The sequence below is a fragment of the Falco naumanni genome, chromosome 3 (assembly GCF_017639655.2).
Source record: "Falco naumanni isolate bFalNau1 chromosome 3, bFalNau1.pat, whole genome shotgun sequence".
Taxonomy (NCBI): Eukaryota; Metazoa; Chordata; class Aves; order Falconiformes; family Falconidae; genus Falco; species Falco naumanni.
The window spans coordinates 80,223,771-80,248,550 of NC_054056.1; the positions used below are offsets into that span (position 1 = coordinate 80,223,771).

Below are 24,780 nucleotides of genomic sequence, written 5' to 3' on the forward strand. Positions count from 1 at the left end.
GTCAGCACATGGTTTAATTGTAAGGCTTCCTCATGAGGAGCCAAACAAAAAAGCTTTGCAAAAACAAGCTCAGTTTTGACATTCCTTGACACGGACACTGCCACACTGCAAAAAAGTTTGCACTTGCTGCTTCTAGAAAAAAGAAATTGAGACATTAGATCTTGTACAGTAATACCAACAAAAAACAGCAGTAGGGTTGAAATCTTTAGATATGCTACTGCACAGCTCCAGCGGCAAAGGATTAAATTGGTTGCAAGCACAAAACAATTCTCTGCATGGGGACTAGCCATAGGTGATGGTTAAAACCATATTCTCAAGGAGCTTCTTAGTGAAATCAGGCAGTTTACATTTAAAGATCACTAGAGAAAAGGATCTTCCAGAACAAACTCCTCTGCCTGTTTTCCTCAAGCCATGTCCTCTGTCCCCTGTTGATTCAAGCCATGGTCCTTCGTTCTTACCTTCAGCGCCCTTGCCAAGTCTCTCCTCGCCCACACTCCCCAGGGCTTTTCATCTCTCCTGGCTGAGTCACTTCCAGGCTGGGCTGGCAGTGCCACACTCTCCCCCCGACTCCCCCTCCTTCCTCCCCCAATGACCCTCACATTAACTCTCACTGCCGCCCCAGGTCTGCCTCCCCTGCCCAGAGCCTATGGTATCCTGGGGCCAGGACAGGGTTCCACAGCTCTGCTGCTGACTCTCAGGTGCTGGGGCACGGGGCATCGGTTTTATCCTCCAGCTCAGACTCCCCCTCCCCTTTCAGGCCATACAGCTCTTACATGCTCAAGATGGCAAGCAAGAACTGCGATTCCTTTAGAAGTTTACAGTTTTGCTAAAACAGAGATTTGCGCAGTGCAGACAAAGGCAAAGCCGTGACTCAGAAGCCGCTCTTCTTCCCCAGTGCCTATCGCCAGTGCTTCCCACACTGCCACCTAACTCCTTGTCTCTGCTTCAAAGGGAGGGACATGGAACATTTCCAAAAAAAAGGTGGTTTTGTGGTGGTGGTTTTTTTTTTAATCTACAATGAGAAATAACTTTTTCCACACATTCTTACAGATAGCTGAATAATTTTGGCAGAAAAAAAAAACCAAGCTAGAGGCAACTGCCCAGCCCCAAAAGCTAATGTTTTGCAAAGCTATAAAAAACTCCAGCCAGCATCCCACACTGCGAAGCATCAGGCAAAGCCTTCCTTACTGCAATCCCTGGCACTTCCCTTGCAGCCCTTAATAGCCTTAGTCATCCAGCTCACTGAAACGAGAACTGTGCAAGTATGAACACCTGAGACCAGTGGTCAAACCGAGGAGTAGTGGCTGTGGGTGGACAGTGCTGGAGTGCGCACCGTGCAAACCGCCTTTGTCTCCACCACCAGTTCTGTTGTATGCCTACAAGCAATGTTCAAACAGCATCATCAGATGACAGCACACGGTCCAGCTAGCATTTCTTCGAATGCCACCCTTTTCATCCTAGAGGTACCAGCGCTTGCCTGAAAAGCTACAGCTGCTCACGAATTATTTCTAGGCCACAAAAACCTTAAGTAAAATGGGTTAGCTTCATTCCTGGTGAAGGTCATGCACAGCTAACAGAGATAATTTAAGCAAATCCATTTTACTTCACATTTGTACAAAATCAGGAGCAGTTGTGCATCAGTTTCAAAATAGGAAGGGTAACTTCGTACAATACTATTGCTCGTGATCATCTGCCCCTGCCTGGAGGGGAAACAACCTTCTTGTATGAAACTCTGGGAAACTCTTTCTTTGCTTTTCTCAGCTTAGCAGTTATTTATCTCAGCATAAGAAACAAATGCAGCACACTGTCAGGTAATATATAGAAAGAGGAAAACACCTCAAAACAGACTACACGTTTTTTTATAGCAAAATCCAATTTACAAATTTTTTTACTGAGCTCGTAATAGCAAACAAGACAATGATTTCTCAATGGCTTTTGTAAATACTTCTGTACAAACATGGTCCAGAAGGGCAGACCGAGAAAAGAAGGAAAAAAAGCATCACATGCTCACAGATGCATGCAAATTATGGTATGGATTAAATACACTATGACATTTATTTTTCAATACAAAATAATTGAATTGTAAGGAATAGCTAACTATTCCTGTGAGATCGCATTTAGTCTAGAGACATCTGATGTGCCTAATTTTCAAAAAGCGCTGATTAGCTATGGTAAAAAAAGTACTTGACCCACACGCATACTCCTAGAACCTCCATGTTTATTGTTATGAAAATGAGAAGCTTTAACATCAGTGTGTAAAACATAATGAAGCATTAAAAGCACATTTCCATTTTCAAAAATCACTAATAAATTATTTTATTGTATCTTGAATTCAATTTAAGTAATGAAACTAGCTATCATGCATCTGTAAGAGGTAGATTATTTATTTTTTTTAAGGCCAGAATAATTATCTGATCACTAGTTACAGTTAAAAATGTAATTAGGTTGAATGAAGTACTGAAGTTTCAGCGTGCAATCATGGAAACTACATGAAACTTCTTCCTTAAAAAAGAGAGCAGAATTTCATGCACTGTTTCATTTGGCAGAGTATAACATACTTGCTGTCAGCAAAGGACTTTTTTCAATGAAGAAAAGGAAAAGAAAGTATTTCCATTCATACAGCACTGCCCAACTGATTAGAAGTATCAGGCACTAGGTAGCTGTCTCTCAACTGTAAGCAACTGTAGTAGATTTAGTTCCTACAGACCATTATATAGCATTCCTAAAAACTCATCTGATTTCCAGAAGACCTCCAAAAATGCTCGCTGTTTAACAAACTAATTATTTTGCCATCAAAATCAGTATTTATGGGCTAAAACACTACACCGTCAAGTAGGAAAGCTTTCATGTAAAACAAATCATAAAACACTGATAATATAAATGCTTGAAAAGGCTCTAGGACTGCATGTATTTATGTAAGATCTGTGAATATATAAACACTTAGTGATACACTTCAAGAAAAAGGTGAGGCTCAGTGCAGTGAACTAATCATAAAAAGACTAACCTTCCTTAGGACAAGTGTATTCTTACAGACTTAAGCCAGCTGGCTGAAGTGTATCAAACATCTTACCCAACAGCAAAGATTGCTCCAAGACCATTAATTCATTTTAAGATTGCCTTTTTCTTTTTTTTTTTCTTTCCCTTTTTTTTTTTTTAAAGTATTTTCAAGCATTTTTTAAGTACAAGCTATTCCTTGAAAACCTTCAGCAGCTTTCTGTTACTAATACAATTATCACAAAAGCCACACTACCAGGCAAATAACATATTTGCTATGATTAACTTCCTGGCACCATTTGACAAAGGATTCTTTCTCTACATGATAAAATTAATTCTATTACTAAATTTGTTTAGGGAAGCCGTTCTTTACATCATCATAAGGAACATAATTTCCTACAATACTAGAACTTTCAAAAATTCCCAAATCATGCTTCCCTTCCTAATTTCAAGAAATATCTCAAAGAATTGTAATATCCTATTTAACTAATGCTACAATAGCATCAACACAATAACCACTTCGTGCATTGATCAACATGTATAGTGTTGTCTAGTCTTTTATTTCAATCTGTTCAAATGACATGACACAATGAGATCAGCATAAAACATTATGGTTCTTATGCAAATAAACAGACTCCCACATTAAGGTTACTGCTCCACAATACATTGCACACAGCTGCTCACAGCTTGTCCTCACACTGAAAAGTAGAATAAAATGGAATAGCAACCTTATAAGTTGCTATTGTAAGCATTCCATTGATTTTACTGACGTAGGACATATTATTAAGAAAAAAATAAAATAAATCTGTGTTACGAATACTGGTAACAGCACCTACAACTTCCAACTACTGTAGCACAGCATCCTTAATTTTGTGGCTTATTATCATACGAAAAGAAATCTGTGTCCTGGAAGCCAAGTCTGACACAAGAAGCACCCACAACACCAACCCTCTACTGCTAACCCCATCCCCACCACAAGTTCTGGGGAATTTAGCTTCAGTTCCGTATTTTTAAGGTCAAATGCCTCTCCCATGCTTTATCAAGCACCTGGAGAAACACCAGATGCAAAGTGAGTCAAAGTATCACAGCTTTATGGACATCAGCCCATGACCCCCATGGGCTTTCTTAGGATCCAGAGCAATTTCCAGCACCACAAGTACCGTTCTGGCTGACTGAAGGTTTTAGTTGGTCATTTCATAAATGCTTATTTTAGACCAGTATTTAATCTCACCTCACTTCATGTACTCTTCAAAAGAACTTGTTTTTCTTAAGTCTATGAATGACAGTGCCAAAAATAGCTACACAGCAAATAGTAAAGGGTATATAGTAGTATGTTATCCATATGGTATCAACTAATATAAATCTATGTATAGCCTGTTACATTTTCAAACTAATGTCTCAGATGTATGAAAATTGGAAGTTACATACTTATGTGTGATTTCACTTTTTTCTGTTTATTAAATCAGAGAGTTACAAAACCAAACCTGAGTAATAACACAGACATAAGGACATCTTGCATAGAAAGCTAAGAGAAAGTCCTCAGAGTAACTGCAAATACACCTGTACTGCATTTGACTCTGGCCCCTGAACTGGCTCTTAGGACAGACATATCTCAGAGTGAAGATGACTCCTGGCACACATTTGGGAGCACCGTACCAAAGCCAATCTTTTAAATTTGTTCCCCTTATCATGGCTTAGAACAGGAATATATTGTGACCATTTATTTTTGTGAGCAAAAACACCTTTTTGCTACAGGGTTTTATGACTATTTTTAAACTGTGCTTTAGTTTTCAACCCAGGTAACTTCCAGAAATTCAAAAATACGTTATAAAAATCATACATTTGCCAAAGGCACAAGAAAGTTTTCCACAGAGCAGAGAATAAAAAACAGGAGAACTGAGAAATTTTATTTCTCCTAAACATACAAAAATGCATGTCATGCCCTGTTTTCTTCATAAACCAATGGTCATTAGAGTCTATTACACTGTTTGTGCCTAATTTGTGAGATTCTTTGAATAAAATGTCCTTTTTAGCACCATTTTGCCATTCTAGTAGTGTACTTGGCTCTAGAAATTGTAGGGTTTGAGCCTGAAACCATGATGAGAAGGAGCAGAGAATATTTTCTAACCAATACTCTGTAAGCAAATGTGGTTTTGATGCCTCAAAGCTTGACAGCTCTGATCTAATATGCCGATTTCTCCTCTAGCCCCTGGGCTACATTCGTAGAACTCAATGATCTCCTTTTTGAGATCTCTTACCTGAACTCACAAATCTTTCCTCTCATGGAAATACCCCAAACATCGTCACTTTATTCTGGCCAGAAATGTTCAAAGTGGGTTGCTACACCAGGGTGCTGAGCCAACCTAACAGCTAAGAACCTAACAGTTCTGTTAAGAACTTCTTGTGCTCCTGTCCCTTTCCTTGTATTCATGCTATCCTTTAGTAAAACTGTTCAACTCACTAATTTGGCATAAAACTATTCACTTTGTTGTTGTTGTTGTTTGGTAGATTAGCAAACTGAATCAGTTCATCAAGGGCTGAGAAAACTTTTACAGCCAGCAAGACAGTAGGGGACAACATGGCAACCTGGCCAAGACTGGGGAGAAGTCAGAAGACAGGGAAAAGAAAAAGGACTTTCATTTCCAAAAGTGACCATTTTTTTTCCCCCTACCAGATTAGCTTGATTTATCCCGCCACATCAAACCTTCTCACTCACCTGTTGATGCTTCTCCACTTGGCACAGATAGATTAACACTTGCTAGCCCAAAGACTAGCAATTAGGCACATCTGCTGTCAGGTGAATACATTTGCCTGAGCCAGACAACCCCTGTGAGGCACGTACCTCTACCGCCCAACAACCATCGCCATCTCCTGTCTCTCTCCTACAGAGGGTGAAGGATCTCTGAATACCCCAAACAGCTGTTTCCAAACTGGTCAACAGCCATAGCACTGGTCTATAGCTAGTCTGACAGAACTGTGCTGTTGCCTAATTTTCACAGGTTTATAGCAGTAGCCAATGGGAAAATTTAGTAACAGGGGGGAACACCCTCAAAAACTTAGGGAAGCACCTAGTGCTAAAGCTTGCCAGCCTGGGTCCTGGTCCTTGCGGAAGAACTGAAGAAAACCCCCGGTACAGTCGATGGACAGAGCAAGCCCCATTCTTAATCTATGGTCTCAGTGGTACCTCTTTCATCTTCAGCCAGTGCAGCTGGACACCATGAACACCGCACAGTTAATATACTCCAAACTGGACAGTGCAGCAGTTATGGAAGTTTTTGTAAGTCTTTCAGCAAAGAGGAAAAACACAACAACAGTAACTTCAGTATTTTGGTTTAAATTGAGCTGCCTGGTTTCTGTTATTTCTGAATTTCTTGCCAAGCATCCCTTTTTTTGTTTTTCCTTTAAACCAATTCACCAGCAACTCACTATGGAATCCGGATGAAGAAACAGCTTCTTTATCACGTAATCTCCCCAAATGTGAAATGGTTTTAATACTTACCTCCAGTGGCAGTTACAACACAGAAACAAAGAATTATTATACATATATCCCATGAATTTCTGAGCAAAAAAGAATGGACAGCATTGAAATACATGCTTAAAATGGGATAACTCTACTCAATTTACTACAAAATCAGATAGTACATACTACACATATATATACACATACACACATGTATATACAAAACATACACAATTTGTATGATTTCTAACACTGAGTAAAATAAACTGCTCCAACAATGCTACTCAGTTCTTCTAAAACTCAAAACAGCTCCAATTTTATGACTAAATTTGATGACTCATTTTCTTCTTTGGTTCCAGGATATTTCTGAAGACACCCCCAAAAATTAGGAAACTGCTTTTGGTCCTGCTGAATACAAATGGAGTAAGCTGCATCTCTCACAAGAGAGAAAATATTTTCATTGTTTCAAGCGTTCCTGTAGCGCAAGCGGAAGCAAATGGAAAAGCTGTCGTATCTACAGTTCAGAGCAACTGCAGCCCACAGCTTTCACAGAAAGTAATGCTCTCATGCAAGGTAGTCCGCAAAGAAATTCTGACTATAAATAAAAGAGGTAAAGAGCTTCACATTTGCTACAGCTATCAGTCATGCTCACTGCACCTCTCTGGAGTGCCCTGAACACCCCCATGTCACATTTCCATCCTGCTGCATTTCAGAGACTATTGACCCACCTCATCCGCTCCCTGAGTCATATGAGCACTACTCCTCCCTTCAGCCACTCTTTGGGAAGCTAAGGGCCTTTCATGTGATTGCTACCTGACTGGTTTCTGACCAGGCAGGCCAGTTTTACTGCTGTCTTAATGACTGCAAATGAGAGGACTGCATTTTCCAGTTTTCTCAGTAACCAATCCACTAGGGGATGCATGGAAATGCCAGTGCACATGCCTGGCCATGGCCCTGCAGCTCCCAGCTCTTGCACTGCATCTGCTCTGCACCCTTGGCGTGGCTGGTACCACTGCACACGTGCAGGGCATCTGAGCATGTAAACCAATCTTCTTTAGTTGCCTTTTGGTTTTCTTTAATAACTGGCCAGCTGGCATGCCTAACTCTGTTTTTCTCCTCTCACATGTCAGCAGGATGGTCAGCCTCCCATTCCTAGCCTGCAAAAGGTTTTGTAAGTCATCCTTTGGTAACACCAGGGCTTCCCACCTCACAGTTCTACCTCCTCTTCTACCCTACTTCCCATACACCCCAAATTCTCATTCCCATTTACCTTCCTTTGGTTCAGGAGGTAGGTCTTTCAGAGTGCCAACTTTTTGAGCTGCGCTAGGAGGATGGGCAGAGAGGGCGCTGGGGATATTATGCTGGAAGGTGTTAACAGCCACCATCAAATGGTTCTTTGATCTCCACACAATTACAGAGCTGGGCCTGCTAACCAGATGCAAGGGGCTCCCTCTTTCCCCGGTTTCTTCCTTCTGCATCCCAGACGGACAGAAATGTCATCAACTTGAGTGCAAGGCCCTATAAACCAATTACAGGTTTATTTTGAGTTAAAAAGAAGAAAAGGACTGTTTTGCTTTCATAGGAGATGTCAGAAGGAGTTTGCAAACCAACAGTTTAACACTGAAAGAGGCTCTTGTAACAACTCCTGTCTGCTTAAGAGCTGTCTGAAAATATGCAATTTGATTGCTGAAGTTTGACAACACTTAAAATTCTAAAAAGTTCTTACGACAATCATATATAAAAAGGGAATTTTTTTTAAGCTTCAAATACCAGACAAAAAGCATATGAGATTGTTTTAGTGCTTTCTACTAATTAATGCTGCTTCTATTATACAGGGCAAGAAAACGACAATTTTTTTTCCTAAACTGGCAGTGAACAGCCAATTCAGTAAGCTGCGTTTTTGTTTTCTGTGACAGAGCAGTGGAAAAATCTCTTTCATTTATTAGGTCTACAGAGACCAAAACTGGCTGGGTGTCAAACCTGCTTTGTAAAAGCCCAGATCCACTCAGCCATGTGTAGATTCCATAATTCTTTACAACCTGTTATCAGTATCAACTTCACAAAAGATGAAACTTCAGTGTCTCCCAATGAGTGCTACTGCAACCCTTTATCAAAGGGAGCAAAAACCTGAACTGACAGTTCAACACAGAAAGAAAAAAGCCCCACCAACTAATGGCAATGCCAAATTAAATACTTATTAAAATCTAAGATCTCATTTATTACTTTTTTTTTTCCTAGATGAGCTTTGCATAAAGATATAAAACGAGATCTCCTACAATGGTGGAGAAGCAAGCTGGATAACTATTTAAATTTTAATAACTCTGCTCCAGGCCCGGCTGTGTGCACCTATTCTACTTAAAATGCCCGTTTTCATCACCTCACTTGTGACTGCAAGGTAGCTAAAACTTGTCATGGGGGCAGACAGGGAAAGACCTTACACTGAAAGGGTGCTAATAGCAACCTGAGATAGAAAAATGAATGTTTTAGAAGGATGGGGCTTTCAGGAAGGAAGAAAACTACCAGGGTGGAGTGACTGACTTGCTTTGAACTACAATAAGGATAGGTTTCTAGATGGCTTTGATGAACTGATTAAAAAGTGCTGCCTTGTTAAAAAGGTGCTTCTCACATCGAATCAAGTGCACGCTGTATTATATCCAGGGAAAAATACTAAAATTGAGGTTTTAGTAAACACATCCAACATCACATTCTTACATTTTCTACAGGAAATACGAGTTTCTGCTATAGCCTAAGTTTATGAATAACAGCACTCACAACACTTTTTAATCTAAGGCTTTAAAACTGAAAGAACTAATCAGTCATTTTATTCAACTGAATTATTCTTGCTATGCTGACTGCTCTGTATCTGTCTATACTTAACAGCATTTGCTTGAATTGTCCCTTTTTTTAGCAATGGATTCTATTGCATTCTTTAAAATAAACCTGCAAACTCACAAACATTTCCTATTTTACTATTAAAACAAGTAAACCCTGTGAAACATTTGGTACGCTTCACATAAGCTAAAAGTCTAGTGTCCACATTCAGTACTAAGTTTGCAATGCTGCAAACTTGCATCTGACGCAAACATGAATGTTAGCAGTCTTAACAACCCCCTTCTGTGCAGGTTACATATATTTATCATCACAGATAAACATGCATGTGATTTTCTTCAAAGTTCAATAAAATCTGCTGGGTCTTTAGGTCTCCTGGAAGTATGTGTGATTTTTATCGCCACCACATAAACGGTCCTCTTTAATACTCCTCCTCACTATGCAGTCTGCAGATTACAGGAGTGCAGAGGCTCTGAACACAGTTTTATTTGCACAAGCGTGTAGGGAACATTACACAGCACCATTTCTCATATGGAGAAGGCGTGAACCCATACTCTTCACATGCAGATTTGCCACAATTCAAACTTCAGCCATAACTCGCCCATAGCTTGAGGACAAGTAAAAGCTTTAGAAGTAAACAAGCCCAGCATTCATGGATACGACACAGAAACAGTTTAGCACCGTTTTAGGAGTACAAGGTACAAACATGGCTCATCTACTTTATAGAAATCTGCTGCAAAACATTACAGCTCTTGTAATCTTTTTGTCCCTCGCTTGAAGCAAAACAGCTTTGTGTTGCCTCTAAAAATAGGGAGGGAGTAGTGGGGGATGGGAAGAGGAGAGAATAAGAGGGTTAAGTGGGACTAAGAACTGATAGACCATACTGGCATTAATTTACAAAAAGACCAGTGAATCGTATTCTTAGTCTATGGCTTTCCTAACAAAGTCAGGCGCATTCTCAATTATCAAATAAAAAAGGTCATCCTGTACTTTTTATTTTGTACATGCACATGCAAAGGAAAAAAGGAAAAGTTTTGTTTCATCTGTTACCAAAACCATCATTCTGCAGTCAACACTTTTAATGAAATACAGGCCAAAGGATTAGTCAGAACAGATTCATGGAAAAACAAAGGAAATCTGTATGCAAATACAAGCCTACCACACAACTACACCCAAGAACAAATCCTGCTTGAGTACCTCTGAACACTGTCCTACATGGCTCCCTGTGACAGCTACCACTCACCCCAGCTCTACAGCAATTAGCAGCAACTTTAGCAGCCACTGCCCTGAAGAAAACAAAGTATACTAGTATCATTAAAGCATTAACTTCAGCATTCTAAACACAAAATGTGTCAGAAATAGAGTCCATATGTGTTGAAACTCTTAAGAAGATTCTGTTCATTTTTGGGGGCAAGGAGCAGACAGGGACCTGGTGGAAGGCTACAGGAGAAGCTATAGGGAAGGCTGCTGCAGAGCTATTGCCCAGCTGGGAAAACAAGTTATTTGCAGGTTACGGTGTTACAAACAAGCAAAGGAAGTCAACTGATCATGCTTGTCACAGGAAAACTGCTGCGGCGATGAGCCAGAGGCTGGCTGATGGACAGGCACAACACTGGAGCACCACCAACGCGGCATAAGAGGGCTGGCCCTGGAGAGGTGGAAGCGGCAACACAACGCTTTCCATGCCTTAACGTTGGGCCAATCTCAGCTAGGGCTTTGCACAGGTAAATATGACTCTAAGAGTTTTTCTCAGAGGGTTATTTTTAAATACCCGACCATATGAGCTTCCCTGGAATACGAAAAAAAGGGGAGGCAAAACTAAACAGTCATTACATATACGTTTAAATATAACGTTTAAAAAACCCACAAGATATTTAAACTGACCAGAAATGTTCACTTTCATTTTAATTTTAAAGTTGGCAATGGACTTGGACCAAAAAAAGGTTATATTCTGACTGAGATGCAGCAGCACGGAGTTTCTAAAACCATTCTTTCAAACAAGTTGGGGGGGGGGGGGAGGGGGCAGGCAAATCTTGCTCAAAATCTCTCACTTACAGAAGTAGCAACTTGAGTTTCAGTCCTTATTCGGAGATGTGCTAAAGTCACTGGGAAAGCTCAAGTAGGGAAGGAAACAGTACTAAGTGTGCAACGGGAGTATGTGGCTGTACAGAGTTCAGTTAACAGCAGCAGTGTCAACAAGTAAGGTTAGGAGGTTTGACCCCGAGTTTTCTCAATACCACTTTCCATGCAAGAAGCATCTGCACCAATGCCAAAAAGGCACTTGTAAGTCTTTATCTACTTCTGCTTCAAAAAACAGACATAAACACATCTAGGTCTGTGTAAATCATCTCAAAAGATGCAGTCGGATGCTCAGAGAACATATGGTCACAAGCATCAAGCATTAACAAGAGAAAAGGCTGCGACCCAGAAAGAAAACATTTATATGTAATGGCACATTTTGGGAATACTGATACTGTTGGACTGCTGGGAATCTAACAACTGTATTTTTCCACCAGTACCTGTTAATATATTTAGAATCAAATTCCATAACACTACCTAAAATTACAAAGCCAACAACTGCTTGAAAACGTGCTTCCAGTATATAAGAACCATATTATTGTTTATACAGAAAAGTATCTGTATATCAATCTCAAATCAACTGTCCCTTTCTGTTTACTTGGGATTTTTTTTGCTGTCACTATCAATAATGTATGCAAGAATCTGCATAGCTCTGCCATACTGCTGGTTAATTATCCATTTGCTGAAGTTCTGAGTAAAATTCTTTTGTGTTAAACAAAATTGTCTTTTTAATAGAGTGTTTTGACAATGGAACAGGAAAATTTGACAACAGAACAGCAAAATTTAAATATTAAAAGTATATTATATGATCTCTCAGTATGTGACAGCCTTAGCTATTGAAAGAATGGCACTTCTTCCAGTGTGCATACTACCTTTCATCGTTACTATAATTGCTTACTCCCTCATCTTCTCTTGGCTTTCTAACTTCGCACTTTCATATGATTAGAAGAAACCGATGCTCTGGTCTCAAGAGAAATACACTCACCCAGCATCTCAGCATGGGAAACATGGAGATAGTGTCTTCTTTCGAATGATAACGCCCCAAAAAATAAATAAAAAAACCCAACAAAAAACCCAAAGAATAAACCAACTCCCCTTTCCCCTGAACCCACTAACAGAAGAAAAACACCAGTAAGACCCAACCTCAAGCAAAACTAGTTAATACTTACAGCTTTAGTAATTTTAATGTTTGGATCTTCAATACATTTTCATTTAGTACATTCACATCTGGATTTCTGCAACTGCAGAGCTTCCCTTCACATAGCAGAACACACCAAAAAACTGCACTATCTGTCCCAGACTAGTTTCCTTTCTACTACACACACCCCATGTATTTGAGATGATCTGATAACACACTTCTGGTTATGTACAAGTACTGCAGCTAATGAAGTTTTTGGTTGTTTATTAGAGGGGGAAGGAAGAGGTACGTTGACTTTTAAACAAACTCTGTGACACTGTACAAATCTTTACTATAGTGACCATTGATAAATGCTCATTTCAGTTCCAAAGCAGAAATTTTCTTTCTGAGTTTATAGGATTTTGCTCAAAGTACATGCCTTAAATATAATAATAATCAAAAAATAAAAGGAAAACCACCAAAAAACCCCACAAAAAAGAGCACAAGCATTTACACATGTACCACATGTGCACTAATCATTGACAGAGACAGAATAAACCCCTCTATTACACGTACTTTTGAGTAACAGCAAGTTCTGTACTTGTGTTTGCAATACCCCTATAGGTCCTTGGGCTTGTGAACCCTTCACCTCAGGCAATGGATTTTGGGTTTCCTCACCCCCAAAGAGCTGACAAAAGGCTGAAGGCAACAAGCTGCGACTGACAGAGGAATGAAATGAAACGTTCAATATTTACAAGAGAAGATGTGCAGTTCCAATCCTGAATTAACTTTCTTCAGGGTTGTTTTATCCCTTAGTATTTATAACCAGTTACAGGATAATAGTTAATTTGGCGTGAGTGCAACTGAATATCTGCAGGAGACTAAAGCCATTAAAACCATCCCCAGACAGCGAGGGGAAGTAAGTGATCCTGGAGACACTTCTTTCTGCTATCACGTTTCTATCATGAAGAGGCACTGCTTCCTTTCCACCCCTATAAAACTTCTCAACATTCAAAAGAGTTAAGTTATAAAAACATGACAGCAAAAAGCAGAAAAAAAACACTTGGAAATCCCTTAACACAGTCAAAAACAGGTTAACATGACAATAAGGGTTATCATCTCATTTGCTCTGTTTCTATGTTAATACACCCCCAAAAAACTCCAAACAAATAGAGCACAGGAATAGAAAAATCAAGCTCTTGAGTTAGGACCTGACAAATCAGTCTCCTCACATGGATGAATTATAATGCATTTAACCATGCACGTGCCCTTTTCTAACTGTGCTGTCCACTGTACTTCACCACAATATTCACCCTATTCAATGTTTTGTCTTAATTTCATTACCCATTTCATGACAGCATGCACCATTTCTTGCAGTATTCAGAAGTGTTCCATGTCGAGTGTTAACCTTCATAAGAGAGCTTTCCAAGAAGTTCATCAGTAAGTTGACCTGCTTCACTTACAGCATCATCTGCATTTAGGACCAGCATTATGCCTGCTTCCAGCATGAGCAACAGGCAATATGTAAGTGGAGGTCGTTATGGAAACTTAGGCCCTTATTATATCTTAAAGCTTACACCCTGGCCATGTTTGCTTGTTCTTTCATTGGGACAGCAAAAAAAAAAAAAAAAAAAACATTACAAAATGGGTTTTTTTCCTAGAAAATGAAAAAAAAAATATCTTCACTCCAAAGCATGCAGCCTACAAAATTGTTAAGAAAGAACACAATACAGTTTTAACCAGTCTCATGCACAAAAACAGCTAGAAATTTTCCACTGAAAAATACAGAACAAGTATTTATTAATTCAGCTTTTCGTAGGTGCCTACCACAAAAACTTGGTTAAGATGCAAGCAACTGAAAATCAGATTTCGTATTCATATTGAGGTCTGTCAGCATAAATTATAGATATTATACTAACAGTGTGGCTTAAAATATTACCTTCCCCAACTGTTTTCCCCTTTTACGTGGGTTGTCAGCTTCACAAGCTACAATTTTTAATGCATTGAGCTTTATTGTTTTATATATGTGTAAGTATATGTTTCAACATGTTTATATATCTTACATATAAATAGGCTTCTATGATTTAAATATATAAAAGACTAGAGCCAAAATTTTATTTAAATACTAAGAAATCAGACTTCGGGGGGGGGGGGGGGGGGGGGGGGGGGGGGGGTGGGGGGGGGGGGGGGGGGAGAGGGAAGACAATGTTTTGTGATTTAAGTAAATGAACTGTTAAAGAATAAAACACCCATGTTGTAAAATGAGAATTTGATGAAAAACTTCTCAACTATACATGAAATACATTAAAAACATGATGCCAAAGAACTAGAGTTGCCTTTGCAGTATATTTGCTGCCGAGCTGTTCATTTATAGACTACTAGCACAAGTTTGAATACAAATGTAATGTGTAAATTACACAGCCCCGATTCAAGATGTCTGTGAACTAAAAATAATAAACTAATTCAAGTCTCATATGAAGAGCCAGATGTTTATCATGCTGGGGAACTGGGGATTTCATGTGATGATGTTTTCCACCTTCCCTTTTGGGGTCCTTTAGAAGGAGACTCACTATTAATGTGTGTAGTAAGAAAACACCTGATCACATTACAGAGCACAGACTAATAAAACGAGAAGATGTATTGTAATCCAACAATCTTACTATAGGCAATAAAACTAAATTAATTTTTTAATTTATCTTTGAAGTAGTGCTTTTCTTCATAGAAAGACATCTGATCTTGATTAAAAATTTCTGTGAAATCCACTCCCGTACATGGCAATGTAATGTTCTGCTGTTGTTATCCTTCCTATAAAAACTTGCACCTTTAATTTTGAATTAAATGTATCAAGCCTTCCTGCCCCTGGATCTGCTTACAGATTTATCTGCTTAACTTAAGGGCCTGGTATTGCAGAACCATTCATTGTGTAGGAACACTGGGCAGGCGAAGGTAACCTCTTCCAACTTCAGCCTTGTCCTTTCAAAGGGAAGCACCCACAGGTTCTCAGCTCTTTCAGCTCTTTTCTGATTCTTTAATCAAAAGGTCTGACTTGGAGCAGTTCTAATTTACGAACCCAACTTGTGGGTGCCAGCAAACTAATAATTACTGTAGCTTAATGCACAAATTGTACAACATCCTGACTCCTGCAGTACATCTTTGCTCTGTGCTTTCTGTTCACACAACTACATTTGTATTAGTCCTTTCCACCACGATTTGGGGACTCCTGGATTCAGCTCATTATTCACCATCACCCCCTTACAGCCGCCACCTTTGTTATTTTGTTTCTGGATGCAGAACTCCGTATTTGACTATTCAAATGCACATTTTGTTAGCTTGCTACCACTTGTGAAGTGATCCATCCAGCTCTCTAGCACTTGCTTGTTCTCTTCACTGTTCCTTATTTCAAACACTTTTGTATCATTTAAAGACTATTTTGATATACAGAGTTCTATTTTGTATCACAAATTTCAAAGGGCATATGACCAAATAAGTTACTCTGTTTTCTGCTAATTTAGTTGCTCAGCAATTCCCTATTTGGAACATACTAATTAGCCAGTATTAATAGCGGGTACATGGAGTTTGCCTTGTTCTAATTTCTTAAAATTCTATGCAACGCCAACTCAAACTGTATGGTCCACAGGGCCATCAAAAGATTTACCCAGAATGAATGACAGTCATGGTTCTAATTATACCTTGAATCCCTGCAGCATCCAAATGCTCATCATTTGCACTCTCTATGCATGTATTTCACTATGCAGAATGACTGGAAGAAACCCAGGCAAAATGTGATAGCAAATGCAATTTTATTTTATTTTATTTTTGCCTACAGTTAGGGAGCTCTTTAAAAGAGAAGAAAGGCCCGATTTCTACTCTTTGTTCCTAGGTCTGTTTCTGTTCTGTTTTTCAATGGTTCTGGATTAAAAGAACGAAACAAAAAATACTTTTAAGAATGTATAAGGGAACACTGTACTGTCCTTCCACAGCTACTGCTGGGAAGAGGAAGGAGCTGGACAGCAACCTCAGCACTTAAGTCACTTAAAGTTTATCTGAGGTCTGTTAATGAAATATATTGTATATTAGCATATTACATGAAAACTACTAATTGTTCCTCCAGATAAAATCAGAGATGACCTTGTCAAACAATACTGGCTAGCATTAATTATATTGCTCTGTTTTAATTCCTGGTTAATCAAGTCCTTGGTCAGCCTCTTCAAGATTTTATCTGAGGCTGGAGTCAAGCTGTTAAGTCTAGAACAAGCAGCTCGCCTGCCCAAGACATTAAACTTCTTCTACGTATATCTAAATTTCCCACATGTGTCAAGTTCAGGGGTGGGTGGGTGTGTAATAAAAAAAGAAAAATCAACCTTATCAGCACAGATAGGTCTGCAGATAATCCCATGAAATTATGGACAGAAACTGGCATACTCTAACTCCTCTATTCTTTCATAGCCTGCTAAGTCCTACAGGAAAGGCAAGGGTTTCAGCAGCAGCTCATGATATCAAAACATGGTGAGTATTACTTAAAAAAACAAAACAAAACAACAAACCACACACACCAAATAATCAAAAGAAATACATTCTTCATTTTCTGTATTGTTAATTGCCAAGTTAGTTTTTTCTGTAGGTTGCTTTGCTTTTTCCTTTCTTACTTCCTACAGTCACAAGCTTTGATTTAAAGTTATCTTCTCCCCCCCCCCCCCCCCCCCCCCCCATTTGGTACACACCATTCCCAAACTCCTTTAATTCTCTTCATAATATTGAAGATTTTAAACCATCATTTCTCATCTACAGAGTGTTGGTTTGTTGTTTTGGTTTTTTTTTAAAGCAATTATTTTTCAAATCATGTGGCTTACCACTATTTGTGTATTTGACACTTTCTGCAGTGTAAAATAGACAAATTTATGCACAGCTAGCTTTAGACATGTACTCCCCCCCCCTTGCCTCCAACTGGTTCAGATTTGATCATGCCTTGAAACTTGTAGCATTTTTTTTTAGTTTCACATTCAACTTTTCTTTATTTTACACAATGGGATGTAAAGACTTTTTTTCAGAGTAGGATGCGAAACACCTTGCATAAGGAAGTTGCCATATCTACATTTAGAATGTCCAGTGTCATGGTACTACCAGAGTGAGACTTAGCATGAACTCCTCAGCTTGAAATCTCCCATGATACCCTCCTCTATTCTCTCCCTCATCTCTTGGAGGGTCAACCACTCATCTGTAGCGTAACCTTAGCAGATCTTCATCTTACGCTCTGTCATAAACACTTAAAATCATTTCCCTCAGGGTTGTCTGAAAAATCACAGATAATTAATGGCACAGTTTCTGACAAAGTCAGATGTCCTCAATACACTCAGGTATGTTTCAGTTTTCCAATCATAAATTTGTATTTGAAGTGGGTTGTTTCGGGTTTTTTTTAGTGGTGGTGTTTCGGGGTTTTTGTTTTCTTTGTTTTTCAAGGATTTCCTAATGGAAGCAAATGTTCCTCAGAGTAGATTTTTGGGTCAAACATTACTATATTTTCCATCAAATTTTTCATGCAAAAATATTCACCAGATTTGCAGTACTGCTCTTCCTTAGCACAATTTCCTTAGACCAACAGGTGAACCTGACAAGTCTCCTTTCACCAAGGAACTGAAAAGAATGAGACAAAAGCTCTAATGGCCGTGTTTTTCCTAACTACCATAACTTCTCCACCTAAAAGAGTATCAGCCAGTAACCTAAAAAAATTCAAAATACAAAATAAATTTTAAAAGAAGAAAAATAACCCAAAACGATCTTGTCAAGTGCTTTTTGATCTTTGGATTGTTCATGTATATAAATTGTTCACTTTTCTAACACAGGAGAAAAACTAATCAGCGTTTGCATACATACTTTTTTTTTTCTTCTTTGCTATATATTTATAACCTGGATCAGATGTCCATACACTGGAAACAACACTCTAAAAAGTCCACAGTGATTTCCCAAGAGATGCCTTAACTTGATCCTTGGCTGATTTCCATCTAGCTGCCTTTTGGGGAAGAAAGTTCACTTCCTTCACCGCCATCTTCATTTTATTGGAATGGAAAGTGAGCCGAATGGAAACAGGAAGATTCCAACCACAACACAACTTTTTTTTAAAAAAAAAAAAAAAGTTCTCCAAATGAGAAGCAGAAAGTGGCAGAACTGGGGATTACTTCAGTTTTTTGCAGCCCAAGTTAATCACAGCTGTACTCAAATTAGCACAGCTACAGAATTACCATCTGCATACCAGCACGCAGGGCACAAGAACTCCATCACTTTGCTCAAACTAAAGGCCAGCATCGCTAAAGCCTTCCAAAATAATTTTGGAATAAATCTTCTCAAAGATACATTAAATCCCTAAATTTTGTCAATGTGAATTGAAATATGAAATGTGGTCATAATTCCATAAAAACATGGCTGCCTTGGTTTGTTGATGGCATCAGTCAGGAACAAAAGCACGTTGGCTTGGAATGGCTGGCACCCTGCACCTCCGCTCACCAACTCCAGTGTATCTTACCCACCCCAGTCTGTTTCCATTATTACTCTCATGTGCACAAAGATCTGCTATGAATAAAAAGGGCATTGTTAAAATAGTATCATCGTCTGTCTCTGACCCTCATAACTTAAAAATAAAAAACAAACCCAAAAGCACTTTATTAATAAGGAAAATAAAGTTGTAAGTAAAACAGCAAAGCAAGACAATGTAATAATCTCTGTGAACTGAGACACAAACAGGAGCTATACTGATCCCTTTCATTAATTAAGCAGAGAGGAGAAACAAGGAAAAATGAAGCCATGCTCTCAAAGTAGAAGATTAATTTTAAAAAGATGTTTTATTACAGCAGTTCTAAGACATTTTAACATTTTTAATTTTAATAAAAATTTTCAACAAATTTTAACTAGAAGCAATAAACATCAATTTACCACTTTTGCATTTCTGACATAAGAAATGCTTTAAATTAAATTAAAACCTTGTTAGAAACAGACATCAGATAGTTCTGAGATTTGCCAAAGCAGCTTCATCCCAACACACAATAAATGAGTTTCGGAATTAACAGAAAAGACAACACATTTGCAGGCAAAGAAAATTCCACTTCTTCCTGATTATCTAAACAAACAGATAACATTACAAATCTGAAGCAGTAGTCTTATGGGAAAAAGCAAACAAACTCCTCATTAAAAAATGCCCTTTGCTAAGCACTTCTACATACATAGGAAAAGTAACCAGCCTACTGATGCCATTATGCAATCCTTATGTACATATACATGTTGATTTTCATATACAGTGAAAAGTTACAAGATCTAATCAGTGATTTAATTGGTGTCAAGATTCAAAGAAAAGTCTTCTACGTGTTCCCAAATAGAGAAAAGCAAGACATCGAGTCACAGAGATGTGAAAGATACAGATTAGCCTACCTTCATATACCATCTCTGACTGTGATGACAGACTGATGCTTCCCAGAAAGCTGAAGCATCTTTCCCCTGCAATTGCACCTAAATATTGTTCCCACTGTTGTATATGGAAAGAAAACTGATCTGACACCTTGACACAAGTTACTTGAAAAGTCTCATTAGCAAAAAAATAAGACCATTTACATGGAGGATTACATCCAAGTATGAGATGCTTCAATCATCCTACAAAACACCTTTAAAGAGTCTACAAAATAACATTAACAAAATTTGTATGCCTGTTCTGAGTCAAATTTAGTCCATCATTTCAGACTAAGTTTTGACTTTACTAATGACAGTGTAATGTATCTTGAATGCACCTTTGAAATCTAAAGTAAAATTAATTTATCAGTTAATTCAACATACACACAACAAATCACTGACTTCCAAAAGCCAGGCTGTTTAATGCAGATTGCTTACAGTAACCCTATTTGTGAAATAATACATGCTTGTTAAACATCATCATTCAACAAACACTGCAACTAACAAAGCTTACTTTCCTACAGGTTTGTGTCATGTGGTGGACTGAATTTGTAAAGCTTTTCCCATGCCAGAGACATTTATGAAATCACCCTAACCTATGCCAGCTCCTTTGGGTTCAACGCCTTTTCTTCCTCGGTTCAGGTATTAATAAAGTCTCTCTCCTTTACTTGACTTTCTCTTATTATAATGTCATTGATACGTTTATTCCTTCTCTCTTTGAGATATTTGCCAATCTTTGTTGAAAAGGTCTAATAATTCAAAACTAGCAAGTGATGAAACCCTAAGACAGGCAGACAGCCTAATGATAATCATTGCTTTTAATGCTAAACTGGTTTAAACATTGAATTTCTGAGTTTTAAATGGTCATTAAATCCTTTCTAAGAGAAGGGTATCTTGGTATACAGGGAAAACATAGCACCTCTCATCACATTTGTGTTGTACTACCCACAGCTCTCAAGAGCTGACAAGAACAGAGAAACTGCACGGAATCACAGAAAGCCTGAAATCCTGGAAGCGCACAGTCAAGGTTAAGGCACTACGTTGCCTGGAAATTAAGAGTGGTATTGGATCTGTTACCTGTTTAGATCTAATTAACTCCTTACTAAAGCTCTAGCAAAGACAAAGCAATTTTTCTTCAAGAAGTGCTCAACTTCACAGGTTAATGCATAAGCTTCCCCCTAGGCTTCAACTCCATTAACTAGAGGTATTAATTAGAACGAGCTAGGTAGATCAATCAGGATCACACCTTTAAAGCCTGGACTAGACAAGGCCTAACCCTAATATACATTGAGTGAACAGATTTATTATCATGCTTATTGGCCTAGCAAATATCCCACTAGGCTTGCAAGCATCAACACCTATAAGATGCAATAATATAAACAGATTAAAGCTTTATTGTAACAAAGAAAAGTGACGCATTGGGCTAAGTGAATACAATACAGTTAAACTCAACACACACTTCTTTAAATGGATCCAGACTACCATCTTCCAGCATTACTTAAACAATAAAGGTCTAGCTCTAACATCTCTAGACGAAACCTTCAGCAAGATATCATCTGTTACTGGGTTAGGTTCTGAACTCACAATTGCAATTCTGTAGTGGATCCAAGGTCCCTACAGCCAGCACGAACGCAGTCCCAGTGTACAATGTTACACTCGTAGCACCAGGCATTCATTGTAAGGTAGTCTAGCTTTTTCCTGAGGGATAATCTATGCTGTACAGATACCACAACAATGGCAAGAAGGAATACATATAACAGAGTAAGAGTATGCACAGAAAAATCAGGTTTAACTGACAAACAATAACTTGCTCACACTGCACCGATGCAAGTCCCCTTACTCTAGACTAAGCAAGACTTTAAAACTATTCCTAACTGAGAAGAAAGGGTAGCTCATTACTCCTTGGCCATTTTAGCAACATGTGAGTGAGCAGTTCTGGAGAGGGGAAGAGTAGGTGCCCTACAGGCAAAAACTCGTATTTTACTTTTACTACAGCTTCAGGTGCAAAAATCCCAGAACAGCAGGATATAAGAGCACCCAGTGTACAGACTACTTCAGAGATTATTACAAGAGGGATTTATTATTTTAGTATTACTATTTAAAAAAAAAATAGATAGAACAATTCCAGATTACTTTCTGCACCAGGACTTCAGCTTTTTGAAGTTGAGAGTTTTATTTGAGGTTGTCACACAACTGGGAAATTTTGCTGCCTGAAACTTAAGAGCACATTAAAATGCTATGATTTTTCTAGAGCTATCTTGCTGGAAACAGTCCTTACATTCATACCCCTCTGAAGATGTTCGGCATGTGCCAAGTCTCCTATTTTAGGATCATCTTCCATCCATCTCCCTTATATGGGCAAAGTTTTCCAAGTTTGAATCAATCCAAAGCACTGATTATATATTTAAAATGTCATGCTAAAATCCCAACTAAGTTACTGAACAATTATTCAACTATTCCCCCTTACCTTTTGCAAAATAATGTAGATTAAAAAAAAAATAAATCCCAATTTCAGTTTCTCTCAATCAGCACTACCACCCTTCAGAGTTTGAACCCAGGACTAAATGCAATAACCACACTACACAGAGCTTAGCAAATGCATACTGTAATAGTTTTCTATTTTGTTTCCCCTCATCCAACTCATATTTGAGCAGTCCAAATATACCACAAATTTTATAGAAGGAGAATTTTAAACCGCCTATGGAAGAATTAGGTCCTGATAGTGCTAAATTACATTTTAGAGCAATCACTATATATAGTAACTTTTCTTCAAACTTGCTGCAGCATTGACACATTAAACAGAAAAGACATTGCAGTATTCTAGTGAAAAAAAGTATTTCTGTGCACTGGCCTTCTCTTAGGTGAGTTAAGGCAAGATAGCAATTGTATGCATGTAGCACCTCACAAATGATGTAATCAACAGCAGAATTCCAGTCTTATCTGAGACCTGAATGCTTTCCTAAAGACAATGTACTCAGTTTTTCTTACTACTGAATCCTTCTTGCCTTGGCAAGTCATGAAACTTTGGCTCCAACCTCACGAATGCCTAGACTTGATTTGATAATATCCAGATTTTATAACTACAATTCTTATTAATGAAGCAAAAAAATAAAACAAGATAAGAAGTAATGCAAAAAAGTGGAAAACAAAACCTTTAAAAAGGCACTGTATTCACCACCTCGGTATTTCTTTGCAGCTTTAATATCATCCTAGAAAACTCAAGATGTACTAGGTATACATATCCCATGCAATTAGCAGGAGGTACCTATTTGTAACTCCAAGTTATGATCTGAAGCCTAGCAGAGTTCTGTGGTCGGGGCAAGGGGCTGTTGGTATTTTGGTTTGGTTTTTTAATATACAGATCTACAAAGTAAAAAAAACAGACCATTCTCCAACCCCAAAAAAGCCAACTCAAAACTACTAGCTCCTAGAACAGCAACCGTTTTCCATCCTGTTGTATTTTTAATTTTGCCATATCTTCAGGGCCAAACTTTGCATGCAATCTTTACAAGTCAACTGTTTAGAGTAGAAGGGAAACCAACACAGTACTAAATATAAAGCAAAAAATTGCTTTTAAGGCAATAAAATGAAGAAAGAATTACTCTACTGAATCACAATTATGTTAACAAGCACTTTCTAAAGATCATATCAAAGATAACTAAATGATTTAAAACCTGAACAAACAAATACAGACTAGAAGGCTAGGCATCTTGGCATTTTGTAGAACAATTGGGAGTATTATTTTTCCAATACACTTCCAAAAATCCAACTGTTGCATTCTAACCCATCCACTCTTCCAGGTCTTATCTGCAATGAATTCACCCTTTCAACATTTGTAGCCTTCTCACCAAGTAAATCTACTGAACTATTTAATGTACTACTTTTAGGTACAAAATGTTGTTGTATGTTTAATAGAAGAAAAAGTTTGATTTAGCATACTGGGGATTTCACTCCTTCCACAGCTGAATGTAACTGGGAGAGCTACAAATCCTAGAATTTTTGTATTATTCGACAGGATCACAGCAGGGGGAGATACTGAAGAGATTCCAGATTCCTTCTCGTATTAAAAGTTTATCTGAAAGATTATTTTAGAACCACTATATAATTCCTAAAACCTCACTATTGTCCAGTAAACCTGCAGAAAATTATGAAATTTTGCCACATATCCCAAAAACTGACAACAAGTACACATTTCTGGTCTGTTCTCAGTTCCCCAATCTCCAGGAAGGCCAGAGAGGATAGGCACATTACAAGGGGATGCTACTACACGTCAATACTCCTCAGTGCATTCTCTTCATATTTCAGTCTTCAGGAAAAACTAAAATCACCAGGCTTTCTCAATAAGTTAATTCTGCTAAAACTAAACGACTTTTGCTTGTGAAGAAATGAGGAACGCCCAAGAGGCATCCCACAGAACAGAACTGACTGTACACACACCGCAACAATGACAATCTGTTCAGGCATGCTTGAAAACCTGTAGGTTTTGATCTTTCCGTTTACATTTTTGCACCAAAGGACGTGGCAGTGCACAACAAGAGTCAACATGGGGAGGCAGGCATTCAGCATCCACCATGCGAACAACTACCATGCCCTTGATTGGATGAAATTCATTTCCGCAGAACTGAACTATCCACATTATCCTCCGTGATCATGGTTGAGGAGCTGGTCCGTAACACAGCTAGATAGAATAGATCAGTACATAATAAAGTTTCCAGGGGGTGCAGTACTTAGTACAGACACCAGAGGTTAAGAAGGAGACTAAACTATGCTCTCGATCCAAGCGGCAGCCACAGGAGATACTTGGGCAGGGGCTGTATTTCCCCAGACAACTTTTTCTTTAGACAGAGAACAAGTAACCCTAGGACCTTCC

At 38.5% G+C, this 24,780-nt stretch overlaps 1 protein-coding gene across 6 annotated transcripts in view; it reads right to left on the minus strand.

The window, feature by feature from the left end:
* Window positions 1–24,780, minus strand: part of NCOA2 (nuclear receptor coactivator 2) — a 189,735-nt gene that overhangs the window by 121,399 nt on the left and 43,556 nt on the right. The gene's annotated exons all lie outside the window — the stretch shown is intronic.